The sequence below is a fragment of the Anoplophora glabripennis genome, unplaced genomic scaffold (assembly GCF_000390285.2).
Source record: "Anoplophora glabripennis isolate ALB-LARVAE unplaced genomic scaffold, Agla_2.0 scaffold34, whole genome shotgun sequence".
Taxonomy (NCBI): domain Eukaryota; kingdom Metazoa; phylum Arthropoda; class Insecta; order Coleoptera; family Cerambycidae; genus Anoplophora; species Anoplophora glabripennis.
Window position 1 is genome coordinate 1,724,247 of NW_019426074.1, and position 19,800 is coordinate 1,744,046.

The window sequence follows — 19,800 nt, forward strand, 5'->3', positions numbered from 1 at the left end:
GTTTTCAAGCGACCTCTAAAAAATAAATATCAACGAACTAACAATTTTTTTTCAATGAATTTGATCAACACAATAATAGAAATTAATCACGAGACACTTAATAAATGTCTCGAGGCAAAATTTACTACCTCACTGAGTATCAAATATTTATAATTTTTAATTTTTTTTATTTTTTAGAGGTCGCTCAACTCTGAAAATTAAAATAATTATGAGTGACCTTTAGAAATTAAAATATCGATTTGAAATTTTCAGAATCGAGATTTTTTTCAACCTGGAAAATGATTAAATAACGGGAAAAAATTAAATAAAAAAAAATTAAATTTTTGACTATTTTGGAAATTTTTAAAAATCTTGAGCAACCTTTAAAAAAATTTTTTTGAGCTGATTTTTTGAGGGGGCTCTTAAAACATAATAAACTAACATATTTTCACAAGAGACACGAAAAAAAAATCGTTTTCCTTTTATTGGACCACCCTACTATAAATATTATTCTCCAAACGTAATTAGTAGCAAGTTTCTATATATTTTAGTAATTAGGCAGTGTTTTTTTAAATTAATACGACTCACCAAAGTAAAAAAATAATTCAAGTTATATCATTTTTACTGGAAATAGCAGGTAATTTACGTATCGGATTGTTAACGTGAAAATATAAACATTAGACTGTTGACTATTCCTGTTATGCGTTTTTTAAGCTTTTGAAGAAGAAACTACATGGAATTTTAAAAATTATATCTGCTTTTATAATAAAGGAATGGTAATTCTAAGATTGTTTAAGCTTATTAACTAAAAATTATTGCCTACTTAATAAAAAAAATATTATTGTCCTCGATAATCTATTAATGATTAAAAAAATCTTTACTCTCTTTCCTTATAAAACTGTATGTACACAAATTGGAGCCGTTCCTGAACAATCGGGCGCGAGGCCTGTTAAAATATCGGTCCAGCGTAAATTATTAAACAACACACCTTGAAGCGTTGGCCGCTAGAGTTAGAGCAGCACTTGCCGGGGTCCCGTTTCGTGACTCACGCTGGGAGACATTTTTTGTACAAAATCCTGCACAAAGTCAATAAAAAACATAAACAAGTATACCAACCCAAATTAGTGTAGCTGGGGTAAAGTTTATGATAAAGTTGATAGTAGCGAAAAATTAACATATACCGAGTGACCTATAACTTACGATTTATAACTCGTTTGGCATTAGAGTTTATTTTATTGGTTATTTTGACTCAACTTTACATTTTAAACACTTGCATCGTATATTAGTTAAAATTTATTTCACCAAAGCTAATTTTTTAGTTGAAAATTAGTGGTTCATTGTTTTTCTGTAAATAGTCTACTGTATAAATAGACTAAGAAGTATTTAAAAATAAGTCTATAGACTTGTCATCAATTGTTATAAAATAATATTTTCCATTTTATTCAGATGAATTTCAAAATTATAACATTATAAAAAAAAAATATTTAATTTGTAACATAAAATGAAGTGTGATAAAGTAATCAATATTCTAATAATAAGCAGCACTGTTAACTAAACCATCCATGTTCACATGAAATTCAGAATTACTATGTTTTTTTTTTGTGTCTGAGATTTTTTGTTGTGTTTCCATTTCTATGAATACCTACAAATACATTTTTGTTTTCAACAAAATGCTTTTATATTTTACACATATATTTACATTTTTAAAAAATCTTACCTTTTCGATTTGGTTATACAGCTGATACAGTGTAGGAAAGTACCGATGGTCTATCAGAAGTTACGTGAGAGCGATAAAGTAAGCCATAGAAATCCATGTGATAGACAAGGATGGCTATAAGGAAGGCGTCTAATAGTCAACGCCCATTTCGCCCTTCCACAAATAAGAAGTGGATCTTATTTGTGGAAGGGCGAAACGGGCGGTGACTATGAGAGGCCTTCATTATAGCCATCCTTCTTTATCGCATGGATTTCTATGGCTTACTTTATCGCTCTCACGTAACTTCAGATAGACCATCGGTACTTTGCTACCCTGTATACAGCTGTTTCTATACAGATACGCGTAGATAAGTGTCACAAAATCACTACAAGGATCTAAATTTTGACACTATAGTTTCTTGACATTTTTTAATATAAAATACAAATCCAGTAAAAAAATAAAATACATGATTCGAGTTTTATATTTTAAGAATTTTGGACATATGTATATTGCATAATATTTAATAATGCAATTTAATGAAATATAAATCTTCCCAAACCAAAAACATTGACCTTGAATTAAATTTTAACTAAAACTGCATATAGAAGCATTTAACTAAAATAAGTAAAATACACAGGGTGGAAATTTTGAAAATTACATATAGCTACCTTTAGTAGTTAAGTGATAATAAAATGATTTGCTCAAGAAAATAATCCATTTGTTTCGTATTTATTATAATTCATATTTAGCATGCATATAACTTGGGCCACTCGGTATGCCTAAATGATTAAAATGAAGATATATAAATGTTTTGTCATAGTACATGATTTGGTAATTTATGTATAAAAATGTCCGAATATGTTAAAATGCGACGGACATAAATGATACTGATCATGACATTTCCAGTTCTATAAGTCATTAAACAATGCACATTAATATGTATTGTATTGTTTATTGACAATTTTATATACTAAAGGTAGGTACATGTTGTGTCACAAATATAAATAAAATATAAAAAGAAGACAGTAAGTGAATATGTAAAATTTATTTAAATGTCAATTTATTGATATACTCTTGAACGCTATAAAAACAATTTTCGCTTGGTAAATGTTTGTAAATGTCGCTAAAAACGCTTGGTAAATGTTTTAAAAAGTTTAAAATTCATTACGTTGAGTTTGTATTGAGCGAATCTACTTACTAAAATATTATAAAGTTTTAAGTCCAAACTGTTTTTTTAGCAATGTCAATCCTGGATTTCAGGACAATCAGATCATCAGCATGCCTTGTATTATAATTATGATTATTATAATTGTGTCTAAGCTACTTTATGTTACGGTGAATGTTGAGTAATAACTCCAGTTTCAGTTTTTTAAATAATGGTTGACAACGAGTACTTGATGAAGAATTACTGATAATGCATATAGCCGATTTTTGCAAGCAGAAGACTCTCTTAAACGACGTTGAACTCCCCCAAAATAAAATCCCGTAAGTCAAGTGGCTATTTATTAGAGAGAAATAAACAGATCTTAGAATATCATGATTCATGAGGCAAACAATTTTTAAGTTGTCGTAATACGAATATTTGAGAAGATAATTTTGAACACAAAATGTCAATATGTGCTTTCCAATTTAGGTGATCGTCCAGCATTCAACCTAGCAGTTTCACCGGCGTAGAGCTAATAGTTCGTCTATCGGATGTGAAGTTCATGTGTTGAATTTTAGACTCATTTAACATTAGTTTGTTTGGTTAGTCAAATAGGGAAACATTAAAACATGTGTCACGACTTGATAAGATTATAGTTTAGAATAGATACATATTGGATTCTGAAGAAATTGATGAATCTAATGACGTAAGAACAGTTTGTTTTTTTTTCAATAAATTGGTGATAGTTGCTAAGAGAGATTTGGCTCTAAGACGTGATATCTAATATCGAAATCCGAGAAATATTTAAAAAAATACAGACTTGGTTGGCTATAATTTATGCATTCGATTCTATATGACCATATAATATCGAAGATTTGAATGTATTTTTAAATCATATTGACAATAGGGAATACTCTATATAATTTACTTTAGAAATACAAAGAAAAATATTTTATCGTTCTTGAATATATTAATTTAAAAAATTGAATATACTTATGAAAGAAGTGTTTATAAAAAACTTATTCATATAAACAGACATTTAAATTTCAATTCTAATCACGATAGAGCAAAATTTTATTACTTAAGATTTACCTACCCTGAAAATTTTATCGACCGTACGTTTAAAAATATTGGAAGTAATGCTCACAGACAAGAATTAAACTTATACACATGATTAAGATTATATATTTATAGGATCTATCAAAACTAAAGAGAGTTGGTAATATATTTAACATAACGATCTATTTTATCTTAACGCCACAAAAAATAACGACCAAAATTCAGAGAATTGTAAGTAGGTATGTAATAGATATATCGGTGAAGTTTCAAGACCTTTTTAATTGATATAAATTTTGGAAAAAGGCAAACGATGTCATGTCAAATGAAGATAAGTGTGTGTGTCTCATTTTTCTTTAAATTCCAATAGTCCTTAGGAATAAGGCACGTAATAATAGATTAAATATTATGTATCTTATTTGTTTATGAAACAGGACAAGAATAGATAAGTTTTAGACTGCCACTTTTGTCATTTTAGTAAAATATACTTTTGATAAGGAAAGAAGGAAATCCTTCGAAACTTCAATACGACGAGTTTGTTAAAAAACAACCCCTGACATTTTGTGGCACAGGGTATATTTAGTTTTTTTAAATTTTTTATTTAGAATGTGGCAAAATATAAAAAAAGATAATTACGATTTATTTTCAGAAAATTATTATTCAGTAAATTTTGCAATTTAGATATAAAAATTTTATTTCTTGAGATTTCTAGATCTACATTCTTTAATTGATATACATTATTGGTAAGATTTTGTAAATATTAACGCTCCTACGGATGTCTGCGTGATTTGCTTATAACAATTTTATCAATGACGCATATCTTCTATATCAACCAACATTTTTTTACTATTTTTATATGAGAAGCAATAACCGTGAAAAATATTTCATTAATAAATCAATTTCCAAATATAGCATATTTTCCTAGTCATGACATCTGCGACCAAAGGCAAGTATCAACACGAACTTTCACTGCCTGAAAAATGAGAAATTACTCCGTCGGAGGATTAAACTAGACCGTGAGTTCGCGTGTCGAAATTAAATAAATCTACACAACAATGAAAGGCTGTGTACGAATATATAACAAAAGTGAATCTTATTTTTACGTAATCTTGGATTAGTTCCAAGTTGATACTTCGCGCAGTGGATTTGGGCTGTGGGGAGCCCGTTTTAGCGTGCCGCTGCGAAACTTTCACCGCTGATGTTGTGTGAACGGTACCGCGTGAATTTTTTTGTTGTCCCTTACGCAATCTGTTACATTTATTATTTCAGGGATAATTTACATTTTGTCCACTCGATGAGAGAGTAGTCCCAGGAAAAGTATGTTAAAACTGTTGTAATCATTGTATATATAAATAGCAAATTTGCTTTTGGGAATCCGCTTTACGGAAAATGCACATAAAATCGTATTTTATCGTAAAATTATAGATGGAACGAACTTTTCTGTTAAATCATTTCCAAAAGTAGTTTTGTATTTCGCATAATTGTTGATTATATTTGTAAATAACTTTAAAACATTTCGGAAAATACAAATTTTTGTGATATATCTTAGTGTTCATGAAAAAAGTTTATTACAATTATTATTTTAAACGTTTTTCGTGTTATATAGTCCATCTGTTTTAAAAAGGGTATACTTGGGTAAAACGCATATGATCGAAGATTTTTGCTTTAATGGCTTCTAAATAACATCAGAAATGATAATTTTTCTATGCAAATAAAAAAAAACGTGGGCTTAATTGTTATTGCAAAAAGTATAAAAAAATAGCAAAAGAATTCATTTTTTTCTAGGATTTCTCGTCGACAACTTGGCAACTATTCATTTTAGACAAAAATGGAAAAGGAAAAAAAGTTTTGTAATTAATTTTTGATCAAGATAGAGTTAGTTGCAATTCGAAAAAATTATTATTGTTATTGCAGAAATCGGAAAATTATTTAAAAAATTGCAAAAAATGCTAGTTTATTTGTCAATTTTTTTCAAACACTTGAGTAATACCTAGGATCTTCATACTTTTCCCAATTAAACTTCTTAGTGCATAGAATCATCACACCAAATTTCATCCAATTCGGTTCGATAGTTTTTACATAATACCTTTAATTGTTTATTTTTTTTAAATTAAACAATTTTCAAAATCAAATTTCTCAAAATCTAAAGCCTTTGAATACTTGAAAATTTCACCACAAAAAGAAGAGCTCTCAAGCTTTAAAATGGTTTTTGAAAAATTCAAATCGGACCATTAGGTGAGCCGTGGTGATTGTTTAAACATTTTCGCAATTTTCACGCTTATAAACGATTGCAATAATTTAATGCTTTTTTCATTTTTTTTAGTTTAAAATATGGTTTGAAAGTACTCGGAAAGACGAGTATTTAAAAAAAAACTGATGATCCGCCCTGCTCTGCTCTGATAAATAGCAACAATGTTATTCAAATTGTTTATAAGCGAAAAACGCACGGTTATTATGCACAATTTGAGAATGTTAATGTCAAAAAAACGGTGATATTTTTCAATAGGTCGCTTAATTACGTCTTTAAGATTACAATGACGCTTTCAGAATCATGTTTGGTTGAAAATTAACGCCTGTACAGAGGCTTAAAGTTCATAACTTTTGGAGCCTCCGTTAGAGACAAATAGAATTCTACGAAAACTATTGCACCTACAGCGCCCACTTTTGGCACACTTTTGAAGTATGACAAAACCCTCAACTTGTCATAGGTTTCATAAAATTTTAACAATAAATGCGATAGTTATAAACAAATTAAGAAATGGGCACTTTTCCTGTTTTTTTGCAATAACTTTTTTGTTTCTTAACCGAGTTTAATTTAACAAGTCTCATTTTGTAGATAATTTTACTCCCTATAAGCTGTCTGAGAGTCACTTTTCGCTAAAATTGATGGTTTTTCTCTGCAAAGTGAAAAAACTGTTTTCCTCACTTATTTGTTTAAATAGAAAAGTTAACTAATAAATGTTTTTGACTCACGAGATGAGAGGTGTCTTGTATTATGTCCCTTTAGACAACTTTACTATAATCTCGCGGATAGGACTTTTTCCAATAAAAATTTTATTTGCTTGATTTAACTGTAGATATTCGCAAACGTAGTTTCTGAAAAATAATAAAAATTAAGCTATTTCTTCAACATGTGGGTAAAACATTGGAAGTTTACTTAAAAAGTTATGGCAAATAATGTACCCAAAAGCAATCCCGTGATTTAAAATCTGTCAAATTTTGAAAACTTAAAAAAAATATTAATTTTCCGTCCTCTAGTAAAATTTTTTTAACTGGCATTTTTAACTTGAATATGAATAATCAGATACATCTATAATGTATTTCAAAATTCAATTTATTGTCATATCTTGTTATTAAGTTAATACATATACATAAGCTGAATAAAAAAATAAAAAAAAAATAGAAAAAATAAAAAAATATTTCCAAGGCTTCTTAGTTTGCTTTTAACATCACTAAGGTTGAATAATTAAATATTTAATTTTTTTTTTCAATATGTAACTACACTGAAAAATGGTAAATGACTTCTATTATTTCCTTTTAAGTATATGTACAATTTGTCTTCAATCTTAAATAAGTGAAATGGAACTTTGGGAATAAATTGAAACTATGCAAACGTTCAAGGAATTTTTATTTAAGCATTTTAGTTTTTCTGAAAAAAATTGCCACAAATACGTTTTTACGCGATGAAAAATATTTGATATACTTTCTGAAAGAATCCTTGATTTGACATTAGCGCCTTCGCCATTCTATAGAATCTGTTTTATAAAATATTTTTATTGAATAATTAATATTTTTTAGATAGTAACTTAATTGTTATTAATGTTTTTGTTAATTGAGTATTTATTGTATAGGCTAAAGACGTAGTAAGCAACTTTGGCAACGTAGTCAAAATAATTTTTTAAGACTGATTGTGAGTACTATCACTCATAGTTTATTACCCAAGCTTTTTTAATGTACAGTACGTATGCGTATTTGAAAAAACGCATTCAGCAGATATGATAATTTTTAATCATTAACAAAGAGTAATGGATAATGTACTTAATTTCGACGAGTATAGGATCAATGTTGAAATCTAGATACCCATACTATGATTACTGTATGCGTGTATAATCGGAAACTCCGTATACCGCATTAGCCCTTATTAGAATCCCTATTATGTGGAATCGGACCCTATGTAACCCTAGATTAATTTACCCTTTCATGGTGTGGTGGATTGGATTGGAAGGTTCTTGTGGTTTTAAGTTCGGTTATAGTTATCACGTAAATGAAAAACTAATCAGTATCTGCACTTGTGAATGAAGTGTTTGTAAATAAAATAATTTGTGGAATAAATCGGTACCGTTAGAGAATCTAAACATAAAAATTAATCAAATAACAAAGTTATCATAATTTTTTAATGAAATATTCATTTCAGCAAAATGCAAAAAAAAAATTAAAATTGTGATTATGAAATTGAAAATATTCATTTACATAGGTACAAACAAAAGAACACAACAAAATTGTTAATTTCGTGATATTCTGAGTACCAGATGAAAGCTAAGAATCGGTCACTTTATATGGAAATCTCAATTTAGCTAAAATATTTCAATAGCGGATTCTGTTTCACAAATTAATAAAGAAAATTTCCATAAATATGTGCTAGTGTAATTTATTTTTAAGATACAGGGTATACAAAATTAATGAAAATATACAGGATGTCCAGGAGAACACGGGTCATACAGCATCGACAGGGCCTTCAGGTAAAAACAATTGAATTTAAGTGAACTTACTTTAGTCCTTCGTTTAAAGGTTAAAGGGTCTCTCAGAGATGCGGCTATATAGTATCCTTTCGCCTTAGCTAGGGATCTCTGACCTGCTTTTGTTGTTCTCGCGCAAAGCTCTGTGGGGGCGGACCCGCTTCCAGAAGCCCAAGTCCTGCCGTGATGTTAATTTCTGTTCTCGTTATTGGTAATAATTCAACCAACAATATAACCGTCTACGTCTACACATAGATTTTTATTTCTTTCAGAATAGCAAAATGAATCTTTTCTTACTCGAAACCTAGCAATTTTAAGAGAAATTGACAAGAGGTATTTTTTGTGCGGTATCAAAAGGTCATTCAAAGATACTAAGTCGTCCAGGAAAATTAGACGAAAATAGGGCCGAACCTCGGAATTACATAAAAAAGGTTCGATTTTGATGGGACAAAGTGCGTTCTCTTCGTAATTGCATGTACATCAAAGTCTACAACGTCTCATGCGGCGCTAATTTGTTTATTTATAAATAATCAATTATTATTAACAAATAATCGTATTTCGGATATTACATGGGGTGGAAACGGCCAATCTTGATGCGGTAAAGCTCATTCTTCTTCTTATTAGTTGTACTTTAACTGTAAAGGACCCCCACCGATCTTCATTTGTTTATCGGTTTTTATTTGATTGTTATAAACAAATTAGACGTGATATCTGCGGTCGGGAGTAGGACTAGCCGATTTGGACGGGATGAACGTGGTTTTATATAGAAAGTTCAAGACCCTAATGCAGGAAGTGAATTCTCAAAAAGCTGAAGACCATGTAGAACATGAATCATTATGAATAAATGTTATCCACTTCTCTTTGATTAAAAATTATTCATTCTAAGTCTTAGTTACAGATTGCACGTATAATTTTTTTATAATGATTAATTAGTAAAAAGAAACAAATGAAGATCATTCGGACCTTAACGGTTTTGGAATATCCCGGATGATGATCAAAGTGACTTATTCCATAAAAATCAGACTTTTCTCGTCGAGCTCACAGATAACAGCCCGAATTTGTATATACTAATTCATTGAAGATCAATGAACAAATGAAAATCAGTCTGTCCTTAGTGGCCCTTAGTGGTTCTGGATCACCTTGTAATCCAAGTACGAGAAGAGCGTCGATTACCGCGTGAAAATCCCCCTCTCCCAGTCCGATTGCCTAATTTGCTCTTAATGATCGAATAAAAATCAATAAACAAATGAAGATCGGTGGGAGTCTCCCAAAGTTAAGGTACAACTAATCAGAAGAAGAATGGGCTCTACCGCATCAAAATTGGCCTTTTCCAACCCATGTAATATCCGAAATACGCTAATTTGTTAATAATAATTGATTATTTATAAATAAACAAATTAGCGCCGCATGAGACGTTGTAGACTTTGATGTACATGCAATTACGAAGAGAACGCACTTTGTCTCATCAAAATCGAACCTTCTTTATCCAATTCCGAGGTGAAATGCTAATTTTCCTGGACTATACAGCCGTTTTCCTTAACACATTCATAGGCCGAGGAAATATTTCCATCACTTCAGATAATGTCGTTTCTTATATACCCTGTTCAGAAAATAACTGAACTTTATGTTTTTAAGGAATCGGCGAGGGAGGACATTGATCTAATTTTTGACACAAAACTGACGTTTAAATAACTAGGTGGATTTCACAGGGTCTAATGAAACTTAGAGTGTATGATAATTCAATAAACATAAAAATCTAAAAAAAATTAGATGAATTTGGAACGAATACATTGAAGATGAATTTTTCGAGACAAAACGTCTGAATCTGGTTCGGGCTGAGGCAGTACAGTATTGGGGGTCATGAAGGCTTGCAAAAAATGTAATAAAATTTTCCGGGTCGTGTTTAAAAAAATTAAGTTGATAATGGTCTTATAGGGAGACGAAACGTTACATATAAAAATTGATTATGTCGTTCGGTAGAGGGCAAAGAGTTGCCATATGTATTCTTATTTTTTTAATATCACCTCAAACAAGGCTGAAATGAAACAAAAACGGATTTCCAAGATTTCGGTTTTTTTCAAATATTTTGAAAACTAATCATGTTAGCCTTGATTTTTTAGAAGTATAATGTTGGTCTCCTGATTATGCAACTTTGCCCCCATTTAAGCTACTTCGTACCTCACCGGTTCCGAGATCCCTGTAGTAAGAAGCGAATGTGTAACAGCCTGCATAAAGCCATGTAAATATTCATTCATTTAATTCATAACTTGATTTTTTAAATTATTATTAAATATTATTATTTAAAGTAATATTTGATATCTTAGTAGTTATTATTCATAATTTCTTATCATGACACCTTTCGCAATAATTACTTATACATGGTATGTATGAGAAATAAATTTGAGTAAAATTGCTTCAGTCATTTCTTTTTATCTCGAAAACAAAGCGTTTTCGGGTACATATTTATAGGAACTTTTCTCGTTAATTAGTGACCGTGAATCCGCGATTAAAGTTTGGCTAAAGATTCGTAAAGTCTGTGAAGGGAGAAGTTTATTATTAATATTAAAGATGTTCTGAACTGCTTCTAATATACGAATTTCATGATATACAGAATATATTAATTTCGTAAATTTATTCTAAACCTACGTAAATTTAACAGGCAGCCCTTGTCATTTTGTGTACGACTCGTTTTATGGAATGTATTTCACAAAGAAATTTAGGAAGTGTCACTGCTGTATCGTGTACGTTTATCGAGATTAAATTGTCGTAAAAGACTGTTACAAAGAGAAGTCATTTTATGCGGATTAAAATAGATTAGGGCGCGTTAATCATGTAAACGGCACAGTCCTGGTAAATCCTGCTATATCCCGGGGCGTACAATATTCACTTCGAGAGGTTTTCTGGTTTTCACCGACGATAAGCTTGTTTATTTCCGCTATGGTTTCGCTAATGCAACACCATAGACACGATAAGTACCATGCCTGTGTGTCGGGAATGATATATAAAAATGTTCTAGTCTTTTATTAACGTTTAGGCGTCTAGTGCCGTGTGGTTCCTAATGTGTTTTCACTATTGGATGTACTACTGGTGGTGAGTAATCTTATTGCTATCAGAATCATGTAATTGTTGATGTTTTCGACAGGTGCTTTAATATTACCTTGATATCTAAGAAATTATTTGTTTATTTATTTATTTAGAAAAAAATATGTTATAAACCTAATTACATGTTTCCAATTCATTATCAAACCTAAATTATTGTATAATTAAATTATATACAAGGTGCGTTCTAAAATAAAAAGGACTTTTCAAAAATAGGTATTTCTAGTGAGGTCATCAACCACTCCCCGTATTCTCCTGATTCGGCACCGTACGCCTTTTACTTTTTCAGGAAAATATATTTGCCGATGATTTTTTAATCTTTAAATCATCTGAATAAAAAAGAAACTCTGAAGAAGTTAATGATGGAAGATCGTTTATGTAGATTAAAAATAGTAAGGGGCCAAGATTAGAACTCTGTGGTACACATGACATTGCGAAAAATAAATGTAACACAATAATTTACGTAAGTACTGGTTTCTTGGTTGAAGTAATGAAATAAATAAATGTAATTGTTCAATCACTTATACAGGGTTATTCACGCAACTGGTTCATTAGAAGGATACGAAGCTGCCATGATAGGATTTTGTTGAAATTTTGAATACCCAGGTTACCGGCCATGAACTTTTCAGTGAAAATATTTTCAAAACTGTTGCACTTCCGCTTATACCGGAAATTGCGACCAACTTTGTATTTTATATGGAACACCCTGTATATTATTGCATTTTTGGATTTCACGTTAAATTTTAGGGTCACTTTGTACAAACTTTTTCATATTTAAAATTAGTGGGTTTCAAGATAATGGGATTTTTTAAAAAAAATGCAAGCAGCACCGTTGGACCTCTTTATATGTTTCAGAAACAGTTCACGCCGAAATCTTTATTTTTGGGTCAACGAAAGTAGATGTCATGAGCCTTCTTACGATTTTTTCAAAATTAGTCAGTTTTATACAGGGCCCTGAAAACTATTTGACAAACCCGAGGAAATTCAAACGTGTGTAAGTCATTTTTTTTCAAATGGAACACTGTATATTTTAGCACTTCTGGATTCACTAGAAAAATCTACGTAACTATATACAAGGGTTGCTATAGTTATTCTTGATGGTTTCTGATTTATCACCACTTTTCTGTTTAAAATGCGAAAAATCATGTTTCGTGTAAGAAACTCATAGTTACCTATGAAAACAAAAGGCTATGCCCTGTCAGAGCACCAAAAAAAGACTCACTGACGTTTCTGTGTTCCTAAAAAAGGATGAAGTGATATAAATATTCGAATAGTGATATTTTAAACTTATTCTTTATTCATGACGAATGTAACAAGGTTCTGAACAGGACATGCCGTACATTTAATGAAAGATATCCTCATTTATCAGTTATCATGACAAAAAAGAAATTTAGTAAGATTGAATACAAAACAAACTTTTGCTGCAGGATAATTTCTATGACTTCCTTTAATTTAGTAATTTAATATTTTTCATTCTGAAATAAAATTATTCAATTTACAATAGTCTAGTAAGATTTATTTTTAGGGCGATTTTTTATTAGTAGGTTTTGTATTTTACATTATCAAAAGCTGATTCAATTTAATTATAAGAATATTCCTACATTCTCATCAAATGAATACCACATTCCAGGGTATGCTAAAGAAATACTCCGGATATGTACAAGGTGAATGACCCCCTTTAACTTTTTTGTTTTAAGATGTTATAAAAAAATGTAAAATACAAAAGTTGCACTACTTTTTATGAGTTTTTCGAAAACGATATTTGAAAAACAAATGAAGTCCAAGCAATATGGCAGCGGATGTTAACTTTGTTAATTTAAACGGAACACCCTGTATATTTTTATATATTTGGATAGAATGTTCCCTGTCGAGCATAGTCATAAAGAGTTTGTTGGGTCCATTTCTAACAATAAGCGAAATACTATTAAAAAAAGAAAACTATGTTTTTTATTAAAAAAATAAGATGTAATTGTTGCACCTCTTTCAGGCACTTCTGCTTTTTTCCAATTACGTAAGGATTTACAGATTTAGTTGTAATATAATATTTTGACACATGGGACATTGATATGGTCCAAAATGCGTATAGGTATTTTAACTAAATCTTAATACTTAGGCCGTGAGAGGCCTAATTACTCATGGACATTGTTATATGGTAGGCCGTGACAGTGACAGGTAATGTCATGATAACATTGATTGACAGTATGTATTATTATATAATTAAAATGGGTTACACAGAAGTAGAAAATTGAAATATAATTAAAATGGGTTACACAGAAGTAGAAAATTGAAATATTATTAGGAATTAAAGTAGAATATGGAGAAGATCTGCACTCTTATTTTAATTCCTATAATATTTCAATTTTCTACTTCTGTGTAACCCATTTTAATTAAATAATAAAATATAAATCTGTAAATCCTTACGTAATTGGAAAATGGCAGAAATGCCTGAAAGAGGTCTAACAATTACAAGATATCTTATTTTCTTAATAAAAAACATTCCTTTCTTTTTTTAATAGTATCTCGCTTATTCTCAGAGATGGACCCAACAAACACTATATGACTATGCTCTACAGACAAAGTTCTATCCAAATACGTAAAAATATACAGGGTGTTCCATTTAAATTAACAAAGTTAACATCCGCGGCCATTTTGGTGGGACTTTATTTGTTTTTCTACTATCATTTTCGAAAAATTCATAAAAAATCGTGCAACTTTTGTATTTCACATTTTTTTGTAACTCTAAAAACAAAAAAGTTAATGCGAGGGTCAAAATATAGTGAATCATATACATGTCATTAATATTTTAACTAAAGATTGTGTGGGATACAACTAATCTGCGGACTACAGTCCCGATCCAGCATTGAATAACATTCGTAGAATCTAATAAACAACAATGTTTTGGGTATGTGTGTGAAATAATCTATAAAGAGCTACATCTTAATTATCAATATTGCTCAATGCATTCAATATCATTGCTTACACCGTATATGTAGGTCGCTCTTTGTCAATAGATACAAAGTAATGCTTTGTGCTAGTAGGAAATGAGTAGCATTGACAATTAAAATATATTTTGTATATCTCTCACACACTCTAGTCATTAATAGTTTTTAAAATAACTTATCCTAATAATACTACATGCTGAGATCATTAAATAATAATATTCCAGACCTTAATATAGATTATATCTTATTTTAATTAATATATTTATGCACTTTAGGATTGCCTTTTCAAGTCTTGATAATCCGTCTAGATTTCTATTTATCTAGCACGCACTGAACTTAATAGCGAAGTTTTTTTGCTGCATTTCAAATTTTGGGTTCTTCAATTAAAGCCCCTTTGTATTATCAATACGTCACTCCGATTAATCGGTGAATTCTAGTGAAGCATTGTTGTAACTCGAAGTCACATTCCAATAGGAGTAATTATTCATCATGGCTGCTTTCATTTGTGCAATTAATGTACGTTCGTAAATGATAGAACGACGCTTGTGCACAAAGTTCGGCAATTGCTTTATTCAGAGCCTCCTTCAAATAGTAACAGTTTGTCTTAAATAATTGTTAACAATTATTATGTGAACTATATTGGAAGTATGTGGAAAGGAAGTGTTGTGTGAAGCCTGATTTGAAATAATTAGGGATATTTTAGTAATTTATGGCAAAGTTAAGATATTGTTGTTTTAATGAAAGCAGAAGTTTTCGTAGTTATCTTCCTATAGGACGTGTAAGTGATGGAAACGTTTTATATTATTAATTGACGTAAGATTCTTCGGCAAATTTTGCGAAAAAGGGGAGTTTTTGTTAATTGTCCTAAACCTACAACTCTCGAAGCAAATTATTACAATTAAGGACACAACTAGGTACTAGAATATTGCTTTTTTGTGATGCTCCTTGTTCTTGGTTATCTTTCTGATGGATTGGTTTTGTGTTGGTATATTTATTTCTCAAGTATGTAATTGCTAGTAAAAGCGTATTCATGCTGTTATTACTTTGATTCAACTTTGGCAATTTTACATGAATATGCTGTATCTAATAGTCCGTGGTTGATTCTCTATCATGCCAAAATATTCTGTGTCACAGAAAATACACGACTTCATTTGAAGGAATTGAAAGCAATTACTATAAATGACTCACATGACCTCAACACCTTTAAAGGAAAATATAAAGAATCCAATTTCCTGAACTAATTAATGACTTTTGTTCTACGCCGCCAGAGACTGCAACGTTTCACGATAAGGGGACTCGGTAGTGCTCAATTATCTCCGAAACAACTTACGAAATAGGCTTAATAAGCCACTAAATTAATTCCGCTGGAACCGTCCTCTCCGTGGAGCTGATTACTCGAATTAGCGTCGATAAATTATTCACTTACCATCACAATAAATAAGATTATTAGGCTTTGAGTCCTCCAATTGCCGATCGTGCCGTTTTGATGCAATTAACGGACAACTTCCGTGGACGCCGCCACTCGTTTCCGTCAACTGCATTTTATAATTATTACGCCCAGCTGAGGGAAGATAATAATAACCTTGGCATCGGAATACAGTCAAGGAGCTTCCCACACGCATTCCCATTTCATGGCGACGGCGACAAATCGTGTATAGGCGCACCAAAATAATAGAGGGCATAGGCACGTCCGACTGAAAATTTATCATTTTGTAATTGGATTATTTGCCAGTTTTCGGAGAAATATTTTACATGTAGATTACCAACCTGTCGTGCATCAGCAGTGTACGATTTGTCTCGGTAAAAATGGGACTCAGTTTAATGTAAAGTACGCGTATCCATCAGCGCTCGCGAACAGCTCGCGTTCACGCAGTTGTTTGTTTGCAAAATGTTTATGTTAAATTCGCGAATAATTCGTGTAATATTAGCATCTTTATATCTGTCTATGTCGAGTTAGCCAAAATTTCCGCCAGTCATTGAAATATGCGTATTCATTTACAAACAAATCGCGAACAGTTCGCGTACACTTCGCAAACAGGTCGCGAACGGTTACATGTTGTTATCTACAAAAATGAATTTTTTGCATTTAGTATTGTTTCCTAAAAAAATCAGTCAGATTTTCACGTTTATCGGTGAATACATATATATATGAAACGGATGAAGATCTCGCTTGCACTGCTTATATTGTTCAAGGTATAAACGTCAACTAATTGGAACTGATCAGAACGTCTTTTTCAACACAGACTACAGGATACTGTACTTTCAAACCTCATTCTTTTTTGTTTTATTTATATATTTAGTAAATGTTTTTTTCAATAGTTCCCTTTAAGTACTATTTTTTCATCTATCACTTCATAAATAGGACAATATAGGTTCGGCGGACATATCTCTTGTAGTTACTGACAATCGATGAGAATTTTGGTGAGTTTACGGTGAACAAATATAAAAAGTTTTGTGAATGTGAACTGTTTACGAGCACATAAAAAATTATTTTATATAGACCTCAACGGAATTGCTCGTGACCTGTTTGTATGAACTGATGGTGAGCGGGGCTTTTAACTGCGTACAAACTGTTCGTGATGTGTTTAACGGTAGACACGTACCTTGAGAATCCCGACATTAGAACAGGGCCAAACATGCCTAACAACTAGTTTCACAACATTGGTAACTTAGTTAAGTAGGTATTAGTAATAAAATATCAGTTTTACAATACGTATCTGGTTAATTTCAGTCTTGATTATCTCGTAAGACACTTTAAGAAATATCTTCGATGCATCACAGTCCACACCAACTAGTTCGCATTAATACAAATTTACAAGTCTGTAGTTCTTAAAACTAGAGACCAAAACATGTGTTAGTGCTGTGGCATTGAAAATTTCCTTCCCGTATTATTTAAATGATCTTTTAACAAGTTAAAAAAGTTTTTGAGACTTTTTACACTGTAATACAGTGATAAACGACAACAGCATACAGTAGAAGAAAAGTATCAAAATGAGTTTTCTGAGGTTAGTTTGAGATTTCCCATTATTAAAAAATTTAAATTGATTTGGATTTATAAATTTAAATTTAAAATAAATGAAATTATTGTCAATTATTGGGTTTTTGCACCACATACCACATTTGCACCTTCAATGTCTTAAATATTCATTTCGTAAGTAATAAGTATGTTTCTAATAATTTTTGTGTATTAAAAAAACATTTTGAATGTTGTAAATTTAAATTACAAAATAAATAACGCTTCCACTTATCCCATTCTTGCTCTATACATGATTTTTTTGCTTCAAATAAATAACTGCAGACAATATATTTTATTGTCTTGGCAATTAGTTCAATTATGAATAGTATAAATACATATTTGCAGGTCGTAGTGGTTGGTTGTATTCTAATCTACTTGCATTTGCACCTGTATTATTTTTAATGTCACGCCACTGGTACGTGTTTATTTATAAACCGTAAGTGCAAATAAGTGTTTCCACATGTAACGTGGGTCTATTTTCACGTGTGTGGAAAAGATGACAGAATTATAGTATTGAGTAATATTAAGTTTTTCCTTATTAAACATTATATTAAAAGAATGCAGTATTCTCAAATAAATGTTGCCCAATCAGGTAGTGAGTGACAGATGCAATTTTTGATTGCTCTTTTTTATAATCGATGTTCTTGAAAATGAAATATGATATCATACTTACTATCAAGTCGTTCCGGTGGGTTAATTTATGCTTCAATTATAAAACTTATTAATAATTTTATAGAAAGGAAACAGAACACCCGCTTAAAGTGATATTGACTGTTGCCAGGTATGATCTGTTATACCTAATACATCGAGATTGGAGAAAAGAATATTAAACTTATAGCCGATAGAAAGCAGCGATAAGTTTCTGAAGCTAACCAGAAGTGTGGGTATATGACAGTGTAAATATAAATAAGAAAATATCCTTTCTACAATATACATATTAGGTTATTTCTCTTGTATTGTGTAATTATTATTTTGCATAATTTAAGTAAATTCGAGGTTGCAGTTTGTATGTCACTGATATAACGAAATATATTTTTTTGTGTAGTAATATCCCGTTGAGATTAAAAACTAAAATCGAGAGGTTATTTAGCAATAGACACGCTAAGGGAGTTGATATAAAAAAAGTGAATATGAGTAATTAATTTGTATTCAAATACCTGCGACGATAATGTAGATATTTCATTTATACAGGGTGTATCTAAATAAAACCGAAAAAATGTAAGGGACGATTGTCTGATTAAAATTAATAGGGATCATTGGTATAAAAATTTTTTAAAAAACTATCCCCTGAAATGTTACGCCCCTTCAAAAATTTCAAAAAAAAAAACTAATATTTTCTACACCAAATCATGGAACTTGTGAAAGAGTAAGAAACAGTAACAATAAATGACATTGACATTTGTTTCTATGGATTCCATTGCAAAGAACAGGCCACTAGATCTTTCGGCAAAATATACTCGCGATAAACAGCTCATCTTTTTAAAAATGATTTGTAATATATTTATTTGTTTCTCATAAATCCTTAGCTTATTGCAAACAACTTGAACAGATCAAAAAGTTTGTAAATGAATGAGGCTTTTTTGACATATTTTTTAAAAGGAGAAAATTAATTATTTCAATCCCTTACAAAAATACTTCAAGGTTGAAAAAAATTCAAAAAGTGTCATTTTTTTGACAGATGATGTTCACCAAGTTTGGTTTCTTTAGCTTGATATACATGGAAGATAAAAACAAAAACTTTTTTTTTTAATTTTTGGAGGGGCGTAACTTTTCAGGGGTGAATTTAAAAAAAAAATTATACCAAAGACTCCTATTAATTTTCATCAGAGAATCGTCCCTTACATTTTTTCGGTTTTATTTAGATAGACCTGTATACTTAGTGATAATTGAATTTCGTGTAGCGTGTTCTTAAAAAGTGTAACAAATGAAACTAATGTTTCATAAAATTGAACACTTTGTGTGCTATGAGTGTTACAAAGAAATTTTAGACATATTGATCGACTGTTCGGCTAACCAAGTCTTTGTCTAACACTGTATACATAATGACCATATCATACATATTATAAATCCATCAAACCTTATATTATTGGACCCTGAAAAAGCATTTTATCCACATCCAAAGGGTGCTCTAT